Source organism: Pleurodeles waltl, chromosome 3_1 (assembly GCF_031143425.1).
Source record: "Pleurodeles waltl isolate 20211129_DDA chromosome 3_1, aPleWal1.hap1.20221129, whole genome shotgun sequence".
Taxonomy (NCBI): domain Eukaryota; kingdom Metazoa; phylum Chordata; class Amphibia; order Caudata; family Salamandridae; genus Pleurodeles; species Pleurodeles waltl.
Window position 1 is genome coordinate 828,806,024 of NC_090440.1, and position 22,986 is coordinate 828,829,009.

Sequence of the window (22,986 nt, forward strand, 5' to 3'; positions counted from 1 at the left end):
CGCAGAACAATGGAGCTCACTGTGCGCTCACCTCACAAATGCTCCCAGTCTCACTGAGATAAAGAAAAACATGCAAACAAGTATGGTCAAAAAATGTTTGCCATTCATGTAGAAGCGGCCAGGTCTTCTGCTCCAGTGAGGACCATTAGTGGTAAATCTCACAATCGAGTAACCTCTAGTGATCTCCCCACAGCTGAAGAAGGGGTAAGGGTTTCCCAAAATTAGCTCCTCAACTGTTTGCAGTGCTACAATGTATCTTCGTAACAATCCAAAGCATAACAAAACATTAAAATAAATAAGTTGAGGCGCATGTACACCTTGACATGCTCCCTCAGGATCAGGCCACCCATCAAAGCAAGATGGCAGGCATCCAGGAGCTGCCTAAAAAGGGCAGACAATAAATATTCACAAAATGTCTCTTTTTTAAGTCACTGAGTTGTCACTGATCCCTGTGCAAATTCCTTGTCGCAACAGCGAAATGCCATTGACCCAGTCAGGTTTCTCTGATCCCTTTAACCCACTAGCAAGTTCATCAGCTCACACCTTACTAAGGCACATAGAACTGAACAACAAAAAAAGAGTTGCTTTTTGTCAGGTTTAAGCCAGCACATTTAGCATACGCATCTATACACCTACATATGTGTGAAATACATCACCATAAGTTCCATCTAGAGGCCAGAACCCTACTCAGGTGTGCAACTTCCACTGGGCTATGAGGGCTTTAGTGCCCCACGTCAGCCCCAGTGGGCAGGGCCAGGTCTGGAACCGGGATGCAAAGCCTCATGGAGCTGCTCAGATCTGCTCGTTAATAGCAAATCAAGCCTTTGTTGTCTCCCCGTTCCCACCGTTGCTCCTGGACTTTGTGCCTAATCATGAAATCTGCATTAAAGAGGAAAAACAAAGTAAAGTGTTAAATACACCCCTTTCAACAGCCAGAGTTGCCGACTATGGATCTGGGGAACAGGTTCCAGTCTCGGCATGACATCCTGTGATTCTGGGCACATCACTTAATCTCCCTGTGCCTAAAAGAAACTGAATGTGTCCTTATGTAATGTATCTGGCCTTCAAGTCAAGTTCACGCTTTATAAAACTACAAACAAAACTCCCTCTGAAATACAATCACACCTAGTCCATTTTAGCCCCTCTGTTCATCTCTTCATTAACCTGTATAATGCAATAAAGCTCCCACTGTCATCTAACTCATTTCAATTAATCTCAAGGAAACAGAATTACTTCCTTGAAAGCACAACAAGGCTAATCATAATAGCCTATAATCAGGGCAGGTAGAATTATGCGATTGTGCAGCCACTGCGATATTCGTATAATTATAGATTTGTCACATACTCCATCATCTGCCACATAATTAGCAGATTGTAACAAAAAAATAGTTTCTAGCAAACTAACTAATTTCTAACAAAATTGTTTGAGTTTTTTCTAGCTCAAATGGTTCAACCGTTACTAAAATGCAGCGGCACATGTTGCCACACAGTGAAAGGCCCTTTGCAGTCCTGGACTTGTCACCTTTTTGTTGCCAAGTGTGATATCTGAGTATTAGCCTAGTACTAATAAGGTGCAACCAATGCCCAGACTGGGCTACCAAGTTTAAAAATGCTGAAATAATACTACCACAAAATATGCTGCATAATTAGCTTTTTCCTAGAGCATAATTTACTCAGCCCTGCCACATAATTTGCCACTATCCTGCCGCATAATCCAGTGTACTCAAATAACCGTTATCCTTGGTTTCCAGGAGTACTGCACAATTCAGCGTACTGCCTCATCAGGGGTAGTGTGCTCTATATAAGTGCAAGTGCAATATATTATTACATTTGTTACATCGAAAATAGGTTTTTAATGAAGGTTAATGTTGCAATGGCTACAGGATACGAGATGAAAAAGTTTAAAAAGCAATGAAACACATTTTAGAGTGTTTTATTTTAAAGACAGCTATACAAATCACACCTTTTCCTAAATGATGCATGATGTCACGTTATTTGTTTTGAGTATTCAAGTATATTACATATGTAATCAAATGCATCTTAAGTGGGTATCAAGTGTTTTACTGCACTACCAGGAATAGGGATCAAAGACTCCCATATTGCAGCAGAAAGTTGTAAATATAGCCCTTCTGAGGAGTCCACAGCCACAAAACAGGTTTGCCTGTGGTTTCAAAAAACCTTGCACTATGCCTTTCTTGTAATAGAAACTTTGTATTAGGTGAATGACGACAATGAGAGAGTAAATTTGAGTAGAACATAATATGCAGATGTTCAGTCTTAAAATGTGGTTAGAATGAATCTACCTTAGTTTGCCTGATTGTATACTCATTAGAATAAATGTACAATTCTTTAGGCTCAATTCCTATGTGCAAAAAAGTTAACAAAGTGAACTTCCTACCAGTTTCTTTATGCAATTACATATTGAGGTCTCTCAATAATAACCTTAGCTACAGATTTAGCTTTGCTAATGGCTTTGTAGAACACTATGTGATATTGGAGCATTTATATACCACTTTTCTACCTCCTGTAATGCCTCGAAGTTCTATTGGGGGTGGTGAGTAAGCATCTACTTGGGTTCTGAAGCATGGCTGGTAGAGTGTGTGTTTCGTATTGTGGTCTCTGATGGAAATTATTTGGTGGGGAGGTATGGGGGGGGGGGGGGGGAGGTTCAGAGGCTTGCTCCAAACATGTTTATAGTAAATGTGTGGCTGCACTTAACCATGGCATGAAGCCGAAAGATGTGAGAAACAGAATCACACTTGCCTACATTTCCTCTACTATTCTTACCATCATTACTTGATATGGCGACTGAGGAGAGAGCTGTCCCTGTTATGCTTTTTGAGTAGACATAGACTGGTAGCCTAGGCTAAGAAAGGGCATGACCCAACGAAAATCAATAGACACTGTTCTTACATGGCACACTCAAGTAGCAATGCTATTACATAAGATGATTAAGCTATCCCATTCGTATATGGGATCTACCCAGAGTTAGAGGTTATGTGACACACAAAAATCAAGAGACAATTTTATATGAGCACCAGTGGCACACTGTAGAGTGAACGTGCTGCAACCCTAAGAAATCAGGTATGTGTTACATAAACTCAGGAGCAGAAGATGCTGCCTCAGGACAAACAGGAAACACCACTTTCCGTAGGTACATGAGGTCCATATAGAAGTAAAATGTGGTAGCCATAGGAAAGAGGTTGACACCCCATGTACATGAGCCTCTGGGGCCCACTCTGGAACACAGTATGCTACGTCCCAGTCTTTTGGTGAGAACATTATTGAGAAATATTCTTATTTTGTTAAAGTTGCTAAAGACAAAGGCCCTCATTCCAACTCTGGCGGTAAATCCCGCTTACCGCCTTGCTGACGGCTGTCAAGATACTGTGGCCGCTGCAGGAATCCGCTACAGATATTACGAACCACATCTCGTAATCTGCCACAATACAGACACCCACACAAGTCCACACCAAAGGTCAGTGATAAACTGGCGATAGCAAAACCTACACCGTCACGCCAACAGGAATACGCCTACACTATCACGACCCAACACAGCGGTCATTCAACCACGGTAATCCGTTGGGGGGGGGGGGGGGGGAAGGGGGGAAGAGAAGGAGAGAGAAGGAGAGAGAAGGAGAGAGAGAGAGAGAGAGAGAAAAAAAAAAATTATATCACACATCACCCACACCACATTATGGCACCTCAAAGACACCCCAGGTTTTCTGAGGAGGAGCTCAGGGTCATGGTGGAGGAAATCATCCGGGTAGAGCCACAGCTATTCGGATCACAGGTGCATCAGACATCCATTGCAAGGAAGATGGAGCTATGGCGGAGAATTGTCGACAGGGTCAAATCAGTGGGACAGCATCCAAGAACACAGGATGACATCAGGAAGAGGTGGAACGACCTACAGGGGAAGGTAAGTTCCTTGTTATCCAGGCACCAGGTAGCAGTACAGAGGACTGGCGGTGGACCCCACCTCCTCCCCCACAACTAACAACATGGGAGGAGCAAATCTTGGCAATATTTGCAATCTGAGGGCCTCGCTGGAGTTGCAGGAGGACTGGACTCTCGTAAGTCATATCTTTACTACTATATCCCCCCATCCCCCCACAGAAGAGGCCCACAGTGATGACAGGAGCTCTGCACTCCTGGATCAAGATGACCAGCCCATCAGGGACCTCTGGACAGTCGGTTCCCCTGCCACTGTCACAAATCTCCATTGAACCTCCCCCCCTCAGGAAACACCACCACAGCACCCACCCAGCAGGCCCATCCCTCTATCCCCAGGACACGTCAATCAGCAGTGTGTCCACCACTACAGGGACCCCAGGCATCCCACCAACCCAAGACAATCAGGGACCTGGGGTCAGTGGCAGTGGGCACACGGTTCAGGGGACAGAGGCACAGGAGAACAGGGAAGCTGGGAGGACTGCTGTGCGACAGGGGGAGGACAGGCCCAGGGAACCCACTCTCCACGAAGCACTCTCCACCATCATGGGAGCATACCACCATTCCAAGGAGACCATGGGCACGGTACTGGCCACGTTTCAGGAGACCCAGCGGCTGCAGGAGGAACAGTACCTGGGGATCAGGGAGGACTTGAAGTCCATTAACACCACCCTGGTCACCAGTGCAGGGGTGCTGGCAGACATGGCAAACACCATGAGGGACACAGTGGCACACCAACGGGCCCCTGACACTAGCCTGAACGATGAACAGCCCTCCACCGGCGCTAGTGGACAGGAGGTCCCACCACAGGACCAACAGGCCACCAGCACCCCGTCCCCTGCAGAAGGAGAACCACCCCGCAAACAGTCCCTGAGAACCAGGAACAAGACAAAGAACATTGCCAAGACCCCCGCTAAGAAATAAGACTCTCCTGATTGTCACCCTTCTGTCCCACTATGTCACCCTGACAACCTTGAACTGCCATTACTCCACTTCCTATGCCCCCTTGGACAATGCACCGGTGATACCAATAGACTGGACTCTACCATGGACATTACTCCAACATCACCCCAGCCCATTGCACAGCCCTCTCCACTTATTAGCACAGAAATAAACACCCTTGAATCACAAATCAATCTGGAGTCAGTCTGTACTTTCACAAATGTATTATTGCAACCTCTCAGAAAAACAGCAATGTCAATGTTGATTTTCACATACCAAAGTTCGACAGTTGTTGGGCAGCAGTAAACATAGCAGAAGGCAGAAAGTGGTACCCAGATCTGTGAAATGGAAAGCCAAAGTGAACTGTCAAAGTCCAAACACCGAGGTAAAAAGGCTGAATCATGCAATGTCCTACTGTAGTCTGATATGGGAGGAGCAGTGACAGTCTCTTACCTGCGTCTCACTGGAAGTATTGCATGATGATGTTGTTTTGGTTGTCTATATCTTCTTCTTCTGCCTCCTCTTCTTCACTGTCCACAGGCTCCACAGCCACCACAAGGCCCATCCTCCTGCAGAAAAGGCACCTGGCGTTGCAAAGCCAGGTTGTGCAACATACAGCATGCCACGATGATCTGGCACACCTTCTTTGGTGAGTAGTATATGGAGCCACCTGTCAGATGGAGGCACCGGAACCTGGCCTTCAGGAGGCCGAAAGTCCCCTCTATAATCCTCCTAGTTCGCCTATGTGCCTCATTGTAGCGTTCCTCTGTCCTTGTCCTGGGATTTCTCACTGGGGTCAGTAGCCATGACAGGTTGGGGTAACTAGAGTCACCTGCAAATATCGAGGGACAACTGTTAGACACACACCAACCCTTAGGGACTCTTCCATACCCAGACACCTATGTAAACTGTGTGGGATACTTGGGCTCACCTATTAGCCACACACAGTGCCACTGGAGTTGCCCCATCACATAAGGGATGCTACTATTCCTCAAAATATAAGCGTCATGCACTGAGCCAGGATACTTGGCATTCACATGAGAGATGTACTGGGGTCTGCCAAACACACCATCTGCACATTCATGGAATGGTAGCTTTTGCAGTTTCTGTACACCTGTTCATTCCTGCGTGGGGGGACAAATGCCACATGTGTACCACCAATTGCACCAATGATGTTGGGGATATGTCCCAGGGCATAGAAGTCACCTTTCACTGTGGGCAAATCCTCCACCTGAGGGAAAACGATGTAGCTGTGCATGTGTTTCAGCAGTGCAGACAACACTCTGGACAACACGTTAGAGAACATTGGCTGTGACATCCCTGATGCCATGGCAACTGTTGTTTGAAAGGAGCCGCTTGCCAGGAAATGGAGCACTGACAGGACCTGAACTAGTGGGGGGATTCCTGTGGGATAGCGAATAGCCGACATCAGGTCTGGCTCCAACTGGGCACACAGTTCATGGATTGTGGCACGATCAAGTCTGTAGGTGATAATGATGTGTCTGTCTTCCATTGTCGACAGGTCCACGAGGGTCTGTATACCGGAGGATGACGCCATCTCATCTTCTGCCCCAGCGGACGTGAGCAGAGGGTCATACACCACATAGGTTTCACAAGGGTGTTTTGAACAATTGTGATGTAAACGGTGTGTTGCATTGTCTGTCCGTATTCCTGTACAAAAAAGTGATGTAATGCAGTTAGTTGCCCTGCCATGTGGACCCCTGAAATGGCGGCTGCCTTACCTGTAAGGAGGGACAAGGGGAAATGAGGTAACTGCGCTGGTGTTGTGCAGCGGCGCGGTAGGCGGACGAAGATCACGGCGCAATTCAGAATTGGTTATCATTGGCCCCTATGGGTTCCAGGAGCCAATGACGATGTACGCCGGCGGTGACGTTACGCACCGCCGCGGACGTGACCGCCATTTTATATCTGTTCACTCACTTGATACCTGACCTTCAACAGGAGAGGACCTACACTGCAAGTGCTGCTGTGACCCAAGTCTGGAAGCGACAATGGATACAGTGTCTGGGGAAAGGGCCCCGGAGGAGCTGGACAACCTGGTGGCTGGGGTCCTCCCCCAGTACACGCTACTCTAAGGTCCTCCAGACAAACAGGTGAGTACACTGTGAGCATGATGGATGGGACATGAATGTATGGAGTGGCGTGGATGGAAGCTACAGTGGAGGTGGGTGGTCAGAGGCCAGCATGTGAGGATGGTCAGTGCATGTGTTTCTGGGCCAGTGTGGGAAGTTGTGGCCAATGACTAAGAAGAACCGGACAGGGGAGTAAAATTAATTCTTACTTCACTTTTCCTCTAGGTCAGCGCCCACCAGAAGGGTATTTGTCGTGCCATTGCCAAGGCAGTGCGGACCCTGGGGGTCTATCACAGACGGAGCACCCACTGACGCAAAAGATGGGAGGACCTGCGCCGCTGGAGCAAGAAGATGGCGGAGGCCCAGCTGGGGATGGCCTCCCAACGTGGAAGGGGTGCCCGTCGCACCATGACCCCCCCCCGATGTACCGGATCCTGGCAGTGGCATATCCTGAGTTGGATGGGCGCTTGAGGGCATCACAGCAGCCACATGGGGGTGAGTATAGTCTCATTCAGCTGACTCTCCCCGCTATATGAGGTTTCTGGGTGGGGGAAGTGGGCTGTGGGTTCCCCTAGGCCAGGGCAAACGTGCCAGGGTAGATCCATTGTTAGGCAGGCTCAGTGGCACTCCAACCCCAAAAGTGGTAGTGGCCCTCTACACCTAGACAGGCTCCTGTGGGTTCCATGTGTGCATCAAATGGGTCTAGGCACAGTCCCCCACGGGCATATGATTTTCCCCTGAACTGTTAGTGCATGGCCTTGTGCATAGGGCTGCTCCCTGTGTGCTGTGTCCGCCAACGGTGGTGTTGTTGCAGGCATTGACCATGTGTCTCTTCAGTCTTTCCTCCCCTTTTTGTTTTGTCACCCTTTCCTTGTATGCATTAGCATCATCTGGCGGAGGAACACCGGCACTGGAGCAGGAGGGAGCTGCAACCCACATGGCCCTGGAGGGTGAATGTACGGAGTCTGAAGGCACCAGAGGGACGGAGGGCGAGGGGAGCTCCACGACGGGGACAGGAGGACACACCAGTGACAGCGACTCATCCTCTGATGGGAGCTCCCTTGCTGTGGAGGGCACCTCTGTGCCCACCGCATCAACAGGTACAGCCGCCACCCCTACTACCAGCACCGCCCTCCCAGCAGCCCCTCAGGATGTTTCCCGTGCCCGCTCACCCAGGAGGGTGGGCATCTCTTTCGCCTCAGGCCCTGCCCAGTCAGCCCTGCTGCCCTCAGTGAGGAGGCTATTGACCTCCTAAGATCCCTCACTGTTGGGCAATCAACCATTCTGAATGCCATCCAGGGTGTCGAGAGGCATTTGCAGCAAACAAATGCATACCTGGAGGGCATTCATTCTAGCTTGACAGCCCAACAGAGAGCATTTCAGGCTCTGGTCTCAGCACTGATGGCAGCCATTGTCCCTGTGTCCAGCCTCCCCCCTCCAACTTCCACTACCCAGACCCAATCCCCTCTACCTCAGCCTATCCCAAGCACGCCATCAGACCAGCATGCACACTCATCAACACACAAAAGTGGACATGGAAAACATAAGCACCACACATCCCACAAGAACTCACACAAGCACCATCCCCATGCAGACACACCAACACCCACTGCCTCCACTGTGTCCCCATCCTCCACGTCCTCCTCCTCCCTGTCTCATCTCCACTCACACCTGCATGCACTACATCCTCAGCCACTACCTCCATCACCATCACGCCCATCATCATACACCACTCACGTACAATCACCACTCCCACTACCATTCACACGTCCCCTGAGTCCTCTCCCAGTGTGTCTGTGAGCCCTCCTCCCAAACTACAGAAACGCAGGCACACACCCACTCAACATCCATCCACCTCACAACAGCCTCCAGCCCATGCACCCTCACCTAAACTCAGCAGACATACACCTCCTACAACCACTACCTCTTCCTCCACTTCCAAACCCCCTACATCTTCCCATCCCAGTGTGTCTCTTAAAAAAAAACAAAAAAAAAAAAAACTTTTCCTCGCTAACATTGACCTCTTCCCTACACCTCCTCCCCCCCGTCCTTCCCCTAGGGCCAGGATGTCCAGATCCCAACCCAGCACCCCAGCCACAAAATCCTCTGCAAATCCAATAGCATTCCGGGCAGCACCCATCAGGGCTGCCAGTGTGCCACCTAGTGAGGCCAAGGATCACCCTATTCCGCCACCTGCCAAGGTGAAGAAGGGGCCCACATGCCGTAGGGAAAAGCCTCACAAAACCACCCAACAAGGCCTCCTCCAAGACAAAAGAGGACAGTGCCAAGTTCCCAGCAGCGACTTCCAAGGTGGGGAAGGGACACAAGGCTAAAGGGAAGTCAGCTCAGGGCACGGAGCCTCCGGGTGAGGTACTGTTGTCACCCCTTCTGCAAGACAGAACAGCAACCTGTACGGCGGTGCCCACTGCCGCAACCACCGCCACCACCACCTGCACCGCCACCTGCTTGTCTGCTGCCTCTGCTACAGTCCCCAGCATCATCCCCAGTGGGCAGCCGTCCGAGGCTGCAGGAGACATCCTGCTGTCTCCCTCCACAGGTGCTGAAACATGCACCACAGGCAGCATCTCCGCCACAGACGCCGCCACAACCACCGCCACCTGCCCCGCAACGTGCTCAGACAGTGTCACCACAGCCGACGAACATCATCCCCAGTGGGCAGTTGTCCGAGGCTGCAGGAGATGTCCTGGACCCTGCACAGACTACATGAGGCACCACAACCAGCACTGGCAGTACCAGCAGTTGGCAGACAAAGTCGCCGCAGGGTGGAATGTGTCTGCCTCCATGGAGTATCATGCTACCTGTTCCCAGAAGATCTCATGGCTCACACACCCAGGTGAGGGAATGTGAACTGCCACACCCCAGATGCAGCATCACTGGGCACCAAGCCCCCTCCAGAACCAGTGGAGAAAAGCATCCACAAGCCCAGTCCCTGGCAGGATGAAGCACTCTGGGCACAAAGTTCCCTCCAGAACCAGTGGAGAAAAGCATCCACTAGAGAGACTGTGGCTTTACACTCCCCAGGTGCAAGCAGTGGGCATGAAGCCCCCTCGTGGAGCAGTGGCGTTGTCCCATCATCTGGCTGAGGTGCCCCCCCTCCCCTTCAGGTGCCTGTTTTGTTCGTTTTTTTTTATTTTTTTTTAGACCTGATGCCCCTGCAGTTTTCGCTCTGTTTTGAGGCAGGTATCATGTGTGGGCTTCACCCATGCATTTTGGGACCACTGGTCCACGGACAATGAATGGAACACTATCTGGACTTGTGTAGTTGCTGTACATATTTGTTTATATTGATCTTTTACAGACCTATTGCCCTATCTGGATTTTCGATGATTACACTTGTTACAATCATTTCATTTGGTCCTTGCGTTCTTCCAAGGGGTTACGGGGTGTATATGTAATGTTGATGCATGTATTTGTGTGTATGGTGGTGGGGGTGGGGGTGTTGCATGTTGTGTGTGTGTGCGTCACTCTCTTTTTCCTCCTCCCTCACCTGTGTGCTAGGTGCAGTAGTCACTGTGGTCGTCGCCGCCGTCTTTGATGTTCCTGGTAGAAGAGGAGGTAAACCAACATTGGTAACACCTGTAGTTCGGGCTCCATGGCGTCCTGGTTCCTCGTTGGGTGTCGAGAGGTGAGTAGTTTCCGTTCCAGGTCCTGTTTCCACCGTGCTTTTGTTGCCGTTTGTACCGCCCCAGAAAAGCTGGCAGATTGGTGCCTTGTAATACAGTGGGCGGCACATTGGCTTCCTCCTGTCTGTTGGCGGTTCCCGCCGCGGTGTTTGTTTCTACCGCCGTGTTAAAGTGGCTGTCTGCGTTGGACGTTTCCGCCATGGTCGTGATTCCATTTTTTTTTTCTGCCGGCCTGTTGGCGGTATTACCGCCGCTTTAACACCGACCACCAGGGTTGTAATAAGGGCCAAAGTCTTGTTGGGACAAAAAGTCCCTTGCATGGCTCTCAAGAGTGTGCTGCACTTCCTTTGTTGTTTTTTCCAAGTGCAGTCTTTTCCTTCAGTGAGCCCAACAATCCATCAAGATCACTGATGCACCTCCATGTAGCATAGCTTTAGACCCCAGAGGATTGCTCTAAAGTCGAGAAAGCACTCACTGTCCAGGCTTTGGGGATAAGTGGTAATGACAGAATGATTCCTACAGAAGGTACAATCCTCATTTGCCTGTATTCTCAGTTCTGTGGGGTCAGCCCAATATCAAAATGTTTTCACATGTCCCTTAAACATCTATTTACCTATGATTAAGATATGTGTGAAAGAATATGGACACTTGAGAGGAGCTGTGATTCAGGGTTAGAATCTCCCTGGCTTCTGCTCTTCTGCCAAACTGTGGACTGCGTATGGAACAAGAATCCAGTTGGAAGCCTTTCAAGAAGAACCCAGTCTGTGGGAAAGGGGGTTATTAATCAATATCTTACAGAGAAGAGTCTGCCTGAAAAGAGTGGAACAGCCCAGCTGCATGAGGACATGTGCAAGATGTAGTTGTGAAGTCTGTGCCGCTGCAGAACCCAACGTCACCTAGGTGCTCTGCAGGGAAAACCCCTACATCTGTCTGCATCACTCACGGCCCAGGGGAAGGACTAACACTGCAGGAAAGCCAGAGCATTTCCCTGTTTGTCTCCTGGAGCTTTGACAACACCCTCTGTTCTATCTCCTGGCCTGGAAAAATCTGATGGGTAACGAAGAGAGGCCAGGCTGAGTCTGTACCTGTATCTAAATCGGTTGCATAGGTGCACAGGTATCTTGTTTTCACCTTTAAGTCCCTGTCTCCAGCTCTGCTTTCAATGAGGACTGAGTATGCCTGAGTCCATGCCCCAGCACTGTGGGCATCCTCCACCACTGTGAAAATCCAACCGTGATTTCCACTGACATACATTGAAGCTAAATACAAGCAATGTTGCCAAATAGTATTTTTTCTGAAGTGTATTACTACTTAATAATGTACAGATACCAAGATTTTTGGCTATATTAAATTTTTTACATTGATTCTGTGTTGTGGTGGCTCCTTGGATAATCAGACTTCATGCTTAGTTTCTGCGTTTCCGGAGTGCCTGTGCAGCCAACATCTTTCCAAATGGTCTCAATTTCAGGCTTTGGAAGTGATTAAGCATAGCAAAGAAAAATAATATTTGGTGGAAGCTAAAACTCAGGGGTACTATTTAGAACGATGGAAATACAGATTCAACATTCTGTGTGTTACAAACTCTGGACAAGAGGTATTCTTCCTCTTGACTGTAAGAAAGTTGATTAACGTATTGAGGCAGTGATTCCCAAACTTTTTTGGCCCATGACTCCCTTGACCTTTTGGCCGTTGGCCGCGGCTCTCCATTATGTTACTTTTGTTTGGTATGTGGGGGATGTAAGTTCGACCTCAGGGGTACTTCCATTCTCTCTCTGAAAACAATGGGAGTAAAGCTGTTCATGTGTTCTTACCCTCTGTCTGTCTGTCCGTGCCTACTGTCTGTGTTCCTGCCTAGTGTCTGTGTGTCCTGGCCTCCTGTCTGTTTATTCATGCCTCTGTCCTGATTGGTAGGCACTACACAAAACTGATAGATAAGCTGCTCATTTATTTTTCTTAAGCTTTGGTGATTTCTTTAATTCCCGGTCCTTTCCATCGACATTTGAGTAAGGACATGCTCCAGGACAAGCTCAGCATCTCGCCTCCATGGAACTGCCTATATTTTGGTGAACCTGGATCCCATGGGTATCCCACAAAAACATGTCTTCGCCCTACTCGGGGCCTCAACAATTTTCAGGTGTCTCATTCTTTGCCACCCTCTCCTAGCCATGCCACAGTTGAAAAAACTATTTGGCTCCTAGGACTGCAACGCTCTTAGACCCCTGCACATACAGAGTGCCTCTCTAGTGTGTACGGAAGTCGAAATGACCGCTTTAAGATCTAGCATGCTGTACTTGGCTTCCTGCTACAGGGTGACAAACTTGATAGTGAGCAAACACCCAGGTTTTTCTCGTGGCAGCCGAAGGCACCGCTCTGGCACTCTGAGGAAGTGGCCATAATCCGGGCTCGCCTTCTCAGCCATCCTGCCTCACAGCCTCCTGTTCAGTTCAAGTCATGCACAGTAGCCCCATGCGGAGCAGTAGTGACAACACAAGAACCCTGGCAGAGTTTCCACAGAGGAAGTGACATTGCAGTCTTTCACAGTTGCCAGAGTAACAGGATTGTTGGCCTGTGTTCGGAATGAAAGCTGCCAAGCTACTACAGTATTAAGGGTAACAGATAGAAGTGTTTTGACTAGTCACAGTAGTACTAGCTGAGACACTTAGGGATCATGATGGGGACAGTGTATTGGGGAGTTTAAGACACTATGCATAGCATACCCGATATTAAATCTTTTAAAGGCGAGATGTGACGGGAGGGGGGGGCGTAGGGGAATGGGGTGCTAGGTAGTTGGTATGAATCATTTCCTCACCGGCCACTGGTTGTAGGTGTGTGTGTGTTTAATTGCCTGCACTAAATTTTAAAAAATCATTGAACCAAAAGGGATTAGTCAGTCATCTTTTTAACATCCAGATGCTATTAAAAAAAGACACAGGAAAACAATGCCGTTTTCCTGTTGGGTTTTTTTCATAGAAGGATTGAAGTGTCCATTTCCGTATACATTCTTATTTGCTTTTTAAAGTACAAAATAAAGAAAGAGTTCCACATGACAAGAGAAAACAAACCACAACAGATGGAAAGGTCGACAGTGGCCCTCGGGTTTGCAGTTTATAGCTCCTGAGTTCCTGAACGAATATCCTTGAATGTGGTATTCCGTCAGATTTCCCATTGACCCTCAAATGCTAGAGTATGTGTCCATAAAATTATTTTTTAAAACAAGGCTGAGTTGCTAAGAATGGATTAAATATTTAAAAGAGGTGAACATTTTATATTGTTAAATGCATCCTGGGAACAATGTCAGCATTGCGTATCTTGACCAGTGTCAGTGGAAAATGTTTCCTCTTCGGAGACTTGCTATGATACAGTGGTTCCAGAACTCTGTGCACGGCGCCCCTGGCTAGTTCCGACAGCGCGCAGGGGTGCAACGGTGCACCGTGTGGGAACCACTGTATTAAGGGCTAGATTTAAAGTTTGCCAGCAGGGAAGTATGACACAAACATGACAGAGTACCCTTCCCGCCAAACCTTTGGTCCTTATTTAGAGACAAACGGACCTTAAGTATTCCGTCGATGAAATACATCCTCTGATGGCTCTGTGGAGTATGATACAAAATTCTGCAACTTACCAGGGCTAATGACTAAATATGGCACACAACAATATGAATCCTGCTAAAATTAATTGAGGAAATACCCTAAACCCACTATAAATATTATTAAGTCTTCTTATGCCGAGACCAACAATACTTGCCAGTGAACTTAAAAATGCATTATCAAATATATATCTTTGCGAATAATAACACCATGCATTATGATTTTGTACCAGAGGAGTGAGGGGATCCCCACAGACAATTTTAATGCACCTCTGAAGATGTCTCCCACCCCCACTTTTGTTACCCTCCCCCCCCCCGAAGTTTAGGTTTAGTTCCGTTCCTGACCCTATTGTACAACAATATGAAATGTCCACTGGTCCTTTATCTCTGATGTCAATATTTGCTTGTAATTAATTTCCAGCAGCCGAAGGCTGACATATGATTGAAAGAATTAAGACAAATTTGGTACCCACATTAGCATTGGCGAGGGTTAAATCATATCTCTTCCTTTTGACGAAAACAATGTTTTTCCTGTTAACAACTGTAAAATATACACTCCTAGATAGAAACGGGGGGCTCGGTTATGTTACGTGTAGGTTCCCTTGTTTGTGGGGTTACCAAAGGGTCTGACTAATATTACCAGAACGTGTATTTTACAGCTCTGAGGCCTCCTTTTACAATAGTTAGTTTTCGGATAATTTACCATGCATGCCAACACTGCCGATTTAGGTGGTAGGCTCCAAAATGTCATAACTGAAACTGATTTTCCTTAACTTTCTCCCGCTTCAAAGTTCATTCGTTTCCAAACAAGTTAATGATAAATTAAGTTCTCTTCATTTTTTGCTTCCAGCTTTCCTTCTTATCTTTTCGAAAATGTTGCTATACATTCAGTTCAACTGAAGTTAAACAAAACTACACCTTCTATCTATTCAGCCAATTAGTTGAATACAAGCCCAATATTGGAAACCAGATGCCCAGAGACAAGTAACTATAAAAGCCTATACAGGAGACCCACCAGAAACAAGCCATATTATTTGTTTGTTCCGTTTTCAAATAATTAAACTGACATAAATATAACACTGCAACAGCAAACAACACTAAAATATCAGTTTCAAACAAGACAGCAGCTACAGCAAATAATGGAACTATACCTGGATAATGATACCAGACAGGGGTTACAATCCCCGCACAAGCGGCGGATACAAGCAAAAGTGGGCCTTACAAAAGAGGGACCACTGAGGAAAAGCACCGCATCGGGCCTGGGCTCCACGAACTGAAGAGGCACCCAGCGGCAACTACAGGCACGGGGAGGGGGGCTAGGTCGGGCTGGAAGCAGCGGTGATCAGGAGCACTAGTGGGAGGGACCATAGGAAGTGATGCAGTAGAGTCCGGGTGCTTCTCAGATGCAAATCGCGTCACAGAAGCGCCTAGGATTGTTTTGAAAGGTGGGACTAACTGTCGGTGACCAATCAGAATTTTCAGTCGGTGTTCGTATGTTTCACCCCTCCGTAGCTATCAGTACCCGATGTTTTGGGCGCATGCTTATTATTGCACGCATGCGCAGTATAATATTTGTTGAATACCCCGTCCCTTGTTTTAACTGTCTGTGTCTTCCCGTCTGTCTGAGCCACACCGACGTCAGAGGGAGGCACAGACATACGGCTGTTGCCTTTATGTTTATGCCTCACCCGTCTGTCTGTGTCTCCTCGAACGCGATATTATGCAATGCGTGGAGAGTCTATCAATAATGTTTCAAGCAGTATGTTTAAATGAATGTGTGTATACTGTACTATTGGTCATGGAAATATGCAATTAAAATGTCCTTTCAGTAATAGCATATGTTTATGTGTGTATATATATCTATATAAAGGTTACAGGGGCGTTATAGTGAGGTTCTGAATTTACTTGAACAAAACTATAGAAAATCACCAGTTCAAGGTAGAGGTCTTTCAAGTAACTAAAACTAACGCCCTAAGGTAGCTGTAGCTTGCGCCCTCGCTATGCACAGTTGTCTCATCAATAAGTTTATTGTAAATGTTGCATGAAAGATGGCATAAAATATATAACCAATGATATAATATGTAGAGTAATTAGCTGTGCATGGCAAAGGTGCAAGTTGTTGTTACCTTAGGGCATGAGTTTTAGTTACTTAAAAGAACCCTGACTTCTGAATTTCTATGGTTTTGTAAGAGTAAATTCTGAACCTAACTATAACATCTCTGTAACCTTTGTTTTTTTTCTGTGAATGTCTATGTTTTTTTAACGTATACTAATTTGAATTGCTATACGTGAATCCAACCGCTGCCATGCTCGGCCTGAGGCCAACCCACTATAAGCATCCAACCTTGCACTGTGCATTGCCTTCTCCCTTGCGCAGTAGGGGTTGCGCACAAGGGCCAGCCTGCAGCCAGTTCCTGCGGCCAACCCCCCAACTACCCAACCTGAAGTTGTGCACGGCCCTTTGCACATGCACAGCGGAAGTTAGCTGTGGCTTATGTGGGTGTGAAAATAGGAATTAGAGGCTGTATCTGGGGTTAAAAGTGTCTGTCAGAGTGTCTGGGTGTGAGAGTGCGTACATCAGTGGTTTAGTGGGTGTGTCAGTATGTGCATGGGTCTGTGAGTGGGTGTATGAGGATGTGAAAGGGCGTGTGACGTCTAAGTGGGTGTGAGAGTGTGCATAACTGTCTAAGTGGGCCTGAGTGGGTGAATGAGGGTCTGACTGTCACTGTGAGTGAGTGTATGAGGGTCTGAGTGGGTCTGTGAGTGGGTGCGTGAGTGTCTGAGTGGGTCTGTGAGTGGGTGCTTAAGTGTCTGAGTGGGTGTGTGAGTGAGAGAATTGACTGAGAGACAGAGAGAGAGAAAGTGAGAGAAAAATAGAGTTTATCAGGCAATGATGTCTGATATACTTAGACTGAATTATTTGTCTCCAATTCAAAATAAAAAAAAATATTTGTTAAACAAAAAAAAAAAAATTCATTAAAAAAATAAATACAAAATAAAGTGAAAATGAGCCCAACTGGACTCAAACCCCCATAGCTCACTGTGAAGGTCTGTGACCTTCACACTGAGCTATGGGGAGGTTTTTTTTTTTCTAGCCTTACGTGGGTTTTCATAATATGTATTTAAAATTACAAAAAAATCAAAATCAAAAGCCCTTTACCAGCTATCTGGCACCGCAGGGGAAGCCTTAAGGGCTCCCCCAATGTCCCTACATATATTTTTAATTATAAATATATATATATATATACATTTTGTTTAAAAATAAAACGCTGTTAACAGGCTCCCTGGCACTGCGGGGAAATCCTTAAGGCTTCCCCCGCAGTGCCACTTCTTCAGCGATCACAGAGCTTCCGTGCTTGCTGAAGCATTTCAACTCAGTCCCCTGCACGCTTTGGATTTTGAAAGTGAGACCTGCTTTAAAGGTCCCGCTGTCAAAACCCAAAGTGTTTACTGTTGCTTGGCTGCTGCACTGCAGCCAAGCCACAGCAAACAGCTATGTCCCGGGAGTTGGCACCTCTGGGACATAGCAAGAGCCGGCCCTGGGGGGTGGCTGTCTTCAGGGCCATCAGAGGCTCCATGAGGGGGACCGTGCAGCCCCACTCCAACAGGACATAGCCCCGGGAGGTGGTGGTCCCCAGGGCAGGGGGTCCCAATGGGACTCCTTTATTTTTTTTTACACTTTGCCCTGGGGGGTGTTCGCCCCTGGTGCGCGGGGGGCCCGCATATACTTTTACTAATGCCCCTGGGTGGTGGTCCCCAGGGTAGCCCCCCCACATATTATAAACAAGGCAGCACTGGGGAGGTGGCGATACCCAGGGCAGCGAGTGGGGCAATGGGCCCCCCACATATGTTACAATACCAGCCCCAGGAGGTGGTGGACCCCGGGGTGCGGGGGGCCGGGGACCCCCGCATATAAAAAAAAAAATTAAGTTCCAGGCAGGTGGTGGTCCCTAAATTTCTAATGCCCCCGGGACATGGCCCACCTGGGGTCTATAAAAAAAACAAGCACAGGAGCCCGTGCTTGTTTTTTTTCATTTTATTGCCACGAATTTGCAAATCTTGCGAACTTGTAACAAAAAAATAATTAAAGAAATGTTTTTTTGCTCTGGGGGTCCCCCCGGGGCCCCCTCACCAGTGCTAAGGGGTCAGGGTGTCCCTACACTGGCGCTTACATTTTTTAAAAACCTTTTTCATGGGACTCGGCTCAAGCCGAGTCCCAAGATGGCTGTCAACACTTCCTTGTTTGAAGTGTTGGCAGCCAATCAGAGCTGTGAATTTCCCTGCACAAGCTTGTCTTTATTCGCGAATACTTCGCAGCCAGAGATATACAAATGTGAATTTCCCTAAATTTCTCAAAAAATACTAAGTGGATTTACTCCAAATTAGCAAAAGCAAAATCTGTGTACCGGCAGCTAGCTTTCTGTTGTAATTCCGTCCGTAGTTCGGCCTGTAGTCGTGTCTAAAGAATCCTATGGAAATTAACATAGGAGAAACAACTTTTTGAGTCCCCTTTTTCTCAGCCACCCCGCTTGATGGATCACCCCGAAACTTTCCATGCGCGACAAGAATCACTGCACACTTTTTTTGGGAACATTTTGTGAAGATTTCTCAAACGGTGCCAAAGATATAGGCAAGTGAAAAACACTTTTCCTATAGAAACATGGTTCTAATGACCGCTACTAGGTAATATATATATATATATATATATATATATATATATATATATATATATATATGCACATATATATAATAATTAATTCCCTTAATAAAACGTATTATGGGGACCATATAGTTAGACGAGATTTCCAGCAGTGAAAGGAATATGTTGATTTTCATGAATCCCTGGATTATTTATATTTGTTTATAATAACTATATGATATATATAAGAAGATATATAATTATATATATATATATATATATATACATATATATGTAATATATATCTAACCTATTAATATGACATATATAATAAGTCATGATGATATAAAAACATACAATGATGTGGAAAAATAAAATGTTACAGGGACATTATAGTTAGGCTCAAACTTTAAAACGTTTAAAACCATAGAAGTTAATCTGTTTTACTTAGTTATTTCAAGCAAGTATTACCTGTGCCCTAAAGTAACTATAACTCGCGCCACTGTCATGCACAGTTATCTCCTCAATTTTCATTCAAATTTTAGACTGACATTATTAATGTTGCTCCAAAGAGTGCTGTAATATCTGGGTTAATGATCAGTGCATGGTGACGGTGCAAGCTATATATTCCCTCTATTATGTTAGTGTACTTGTAGGCCTGGGAAGGTGGTAGCGTCCAGGACATGAGGGCCAGGCGTGACCCCCCAGCATTGTTATTAAGCGCAGTCTCAGGGAGGTGGTAGTCACCAGGGCTTGTAGAAGCAGAAGAGGAGGTGATTGAGGGGGAACTAGTTGGCCTGTAGGAAAGTACCCTCTTTCTGGCATGGTTACCCCCCACTTTTTTTCTGATGTAAGTGTGCTGTTTTCACTGTGCTTCATTGACGTTGGTCAACTCCGCGTCTGCTGCTGGCATCGCGGTCACCATGATGACATCGCGGTCGTACATACGTGCCAACCCAGAGAGCCGACGTCAGTTTCTTTTTATGACTTTCCAAGTCAGTAGCGCGGAGCTACTGATTGAAGAAGACTGAGAATGGTGCGCCAGAACTAGGGCCTGAAAAGGAAATCCCTGTCCCTAGAAATCAGTTCGCACTGCGGGGATGATGGGTGGGTCAGTAAGGAATCTGCAACTAGAACATGTCTCTACCAGATAAATCATTACCGAAGGTAATTAATTTGCTCATCTGATAGAGACTTCTTGTTTCAAATTCCTTACCTTAGAATAGATACCCAAGCATTACCATCCTCATTGGTGGGCTGCGAACCAAGATCATACTAGAAAGCCCTGCAGGACCGAACAACCAAAGTAGCTGTCTCTGTGGACCTGACTGTCTAGGCAGTTATGTTTTGTGAACGTGTGCAGAGAGGCCCACGGTGCTGCCTGTCAGATGTCCAGGACTGGAACTCTGCACGCTAACACTGTGGTAGCAGCAGTTGCTCTGGTGGAGTGGGCATGCAAGCCCTCAGGAAGTTGCTTCTTTGCCAAAGCATAGCACATTTTGATGCCGAACACCACCAATCTCAAGCTGGTTCGCTTCTGCACCGCCTGCCTTTTCTTATCACCCACATATCCTATAAAGAGTTGATCGTCCACCTGGAAATCATTAGTACAATTGAGGTAGAACGCCAAGGCTCTTTTTGGATCCAGACAGTGGAGTCTCTCTTCTTCATGAGGGGGATATAGGGGTGCGTAAAAAGTAGGCAAAGTGATGGATTGGCCTACATAAAAAGACATAACAACCTTATGAAGAAAGGAGGCCATGGTACAAAGCACCAATATGTCAGGATGGACAGATAAAAATGGTGGCTTCCAAGAAACAGCTTGAAGCTCACTTACTCTACGAGCAGAGGTGATGGCAATCAGAAAGCAGTTTTTAATGTGAGGAGCTGCAATGGACATTTGTGAAGCGGTTCAAAAGGGGCACACATAAGATAGATAAAGACCAGGTTTAAATCCCATTGGGGCATAATGAACGGGGTCGGAGAAAACAAATGGGTGAGTTCTTTAACTCCATTAGTGCGTGTGTCGGGCAGTGGTCGACTGTAGGAAGTTGGCTCTGTATGTACTATTTCAAAGTAAGAAATAGCATGCACAGAGTCCAAGGGTTCCCCTTAGAGGTAAGATAGTGGCAAAAAGAGATAATTCTAATGCTCTATTTTGTGGTAGTGTGGTCGAGCAGTAGGCTTATCAGAGGGTAGTGTTAAGCATTTGTTGTACACACACAGGCAGTAAATGAGGAACACACACTCAATGACAATTCCAGGCCAATAGGTTTTTGTATAGAAAAATATATTTTCTTAGTTTATTTTAAGAACCACAGGTTCAAGATTTACAAGTAATACTTCAAATGAAAGGTATTTCACTTAGGAACTTTAGGAACATTGAATGAGCAAAATAGCATATACAGTTTTCACACAAATGGCAATAAGCTATTTTAAAACTGGACACTGCGATTTTCAACAGTTCCTGGGGGAGGTAAGTGTTTGTTAGTTTTGCAGGTAAGTAAACCACCTACAGGGTTCAAAGTTGGGTCCAAGGTAGCCCACCGTTAGGGGTTCAGGGCAACCCCAAAGTTACCACGCCAGCAGCTCAGGGCCGGTCAGGTGCAGGGGTCAAAGTGGTGCCCAAAACACATAGGCTTTAATGGAGAAGGGGGTGCCCCGGTTCCAGTCTGCCAGCAGGTAAGTATCGGCGTCTTCGGAGGGCAGACCACGGGGGTTTTGTAGGGCACCAGGGGACACACAAGTCAGCACAAAAAGTACACCCTCAGCGGCACGGGGCGGCCGGGTGCAGAGTGCAAAAAGGCGTCGGGTTTGCAATGTAGTTCAATGGGAGACCCAGGGATCTCTTCAGCGAAGCAGGCAGGCAAGGGGGGGGGCTCCTCGAGGTAGCCACCACCTGGGCAAGGGAGAGGGCCACCTGGGGGTCGCTCCTGCACTGGAGGTCGGATCCTTCAGGTCCTGGGGGCTGCGGATGCAGTGTCCTTTCCAGGCGTCGGGTTCTTAGAAGCAGGCAGTCGCGGTCAGGGGGAGCCTCTGGATTCCCTCTTCAGGTGTCGCTGTGGGGGCTCAGGGGGGTCAACTCTGGCTACTCACGGGCTCGCAGTCGCCGGGGAGTCCTCCATGTAGTGTTGGTTCTCCACAAGTCGAGCCGGGGGCGTCAGGTGCAGAGTGCAAAGTCTCACGCTTCCGGCGGGAAACGTGTGTTCTTTAAAAGTTGCTTCTTTGTTGCAAAGATGTTTCTTCTTTGGAGCAGAGCCGCTGTCCTCGGGAGTTCTTGGTCCTTTTAGATGCAGGGTAGTCCTCTGAGGCTTCAGAGGTCGCTGGACCCTGTGGAACGCGTTGCTGTTGCAGTTTTTCTTGAAGTGGGGAGACAGGCCCTTTAGAGCTGGGGCCAAAGCAGTTAGTGTCTCCGTCTTCTCTGCAGGGCTTTCAGGTCAGCAGTTCTTCTTCGTCTTAGGCTGCAGGAATCTCTTTTCCTAGGTTCTGGGGGCCCCTAAATACTCAATTTAGGGGTGTTTTTAGGTCTGGGGGGTTAGTAGCCACTGGCTACTAGCCCTGAGGGTGGCTACACCCTCTTTGTGCCTCCTCCCTGAGGGTTGGGGGGCACATCCCTAATCCTATTGGGGGAATCCTCCATCCGCAAGATGGAGGATTTCTAAAAGTCAGAGTCACCTCAGCTCAGGACACCTTAGGGGCTATCCTGAATGGCCAGTGACTCCTCCTTGTTTTTCTCATTATCTCCTCTGGACTTGCCGCCAAAAGTGGGGGCTGTGTCCAGGGGGCGGGCATCTCCACTAGCTGGAGTGCCCTGGGGCATTGTAACACGAAGCCTGAGCCTTTGAAGCTCACTGCTAGGTGTTACAGTTCCTGCAGGGGGGAGGTGTGAAGCACCTCCACCCAGAGCAGGCTTTTGTTTCTGTCCTCAGAGAGCACAAAGGCCCTCACCACATGGGGTCAGAAACTCGTCTCTCAGCAGCAGGCTGGCACAGACCAGTCAGTCCTGCACTGAACAATTGGGTAAAATACAGGGGGCATCTCTAAGATGCCCTCTGTGTGCATTTTTTAATAAATCCAACACTGGCATCAGTGTGGGTTTATTATTCTGAGAAGTTTGATACCAAACTTC

General features: G+C 47.4%; 1 protein-coding gene across 1 annotated transcript in view; it reads right to left on the reverse strand.

Moving 5' to 3' along the window:
- Nucleotides 1-15,499, reverse strand: part of PIK3C2A (phosphatidylinositol-4-phosphate 3-kinase catalytic subunit type 2 alpha) — an 852,450-nt gene extending 836,951 nt beyond the window's left edge. Inside the window, 1 exon segment of the mRNA XM_069223730.1 lies at nt 15,370-15,499. The gene's annotated coding sequence lies outside the window, so the exon portion shown is untranslated.
- Between the last annotated feature and the right edge of the window lie 7,487 nt (nt 15,500-22,986).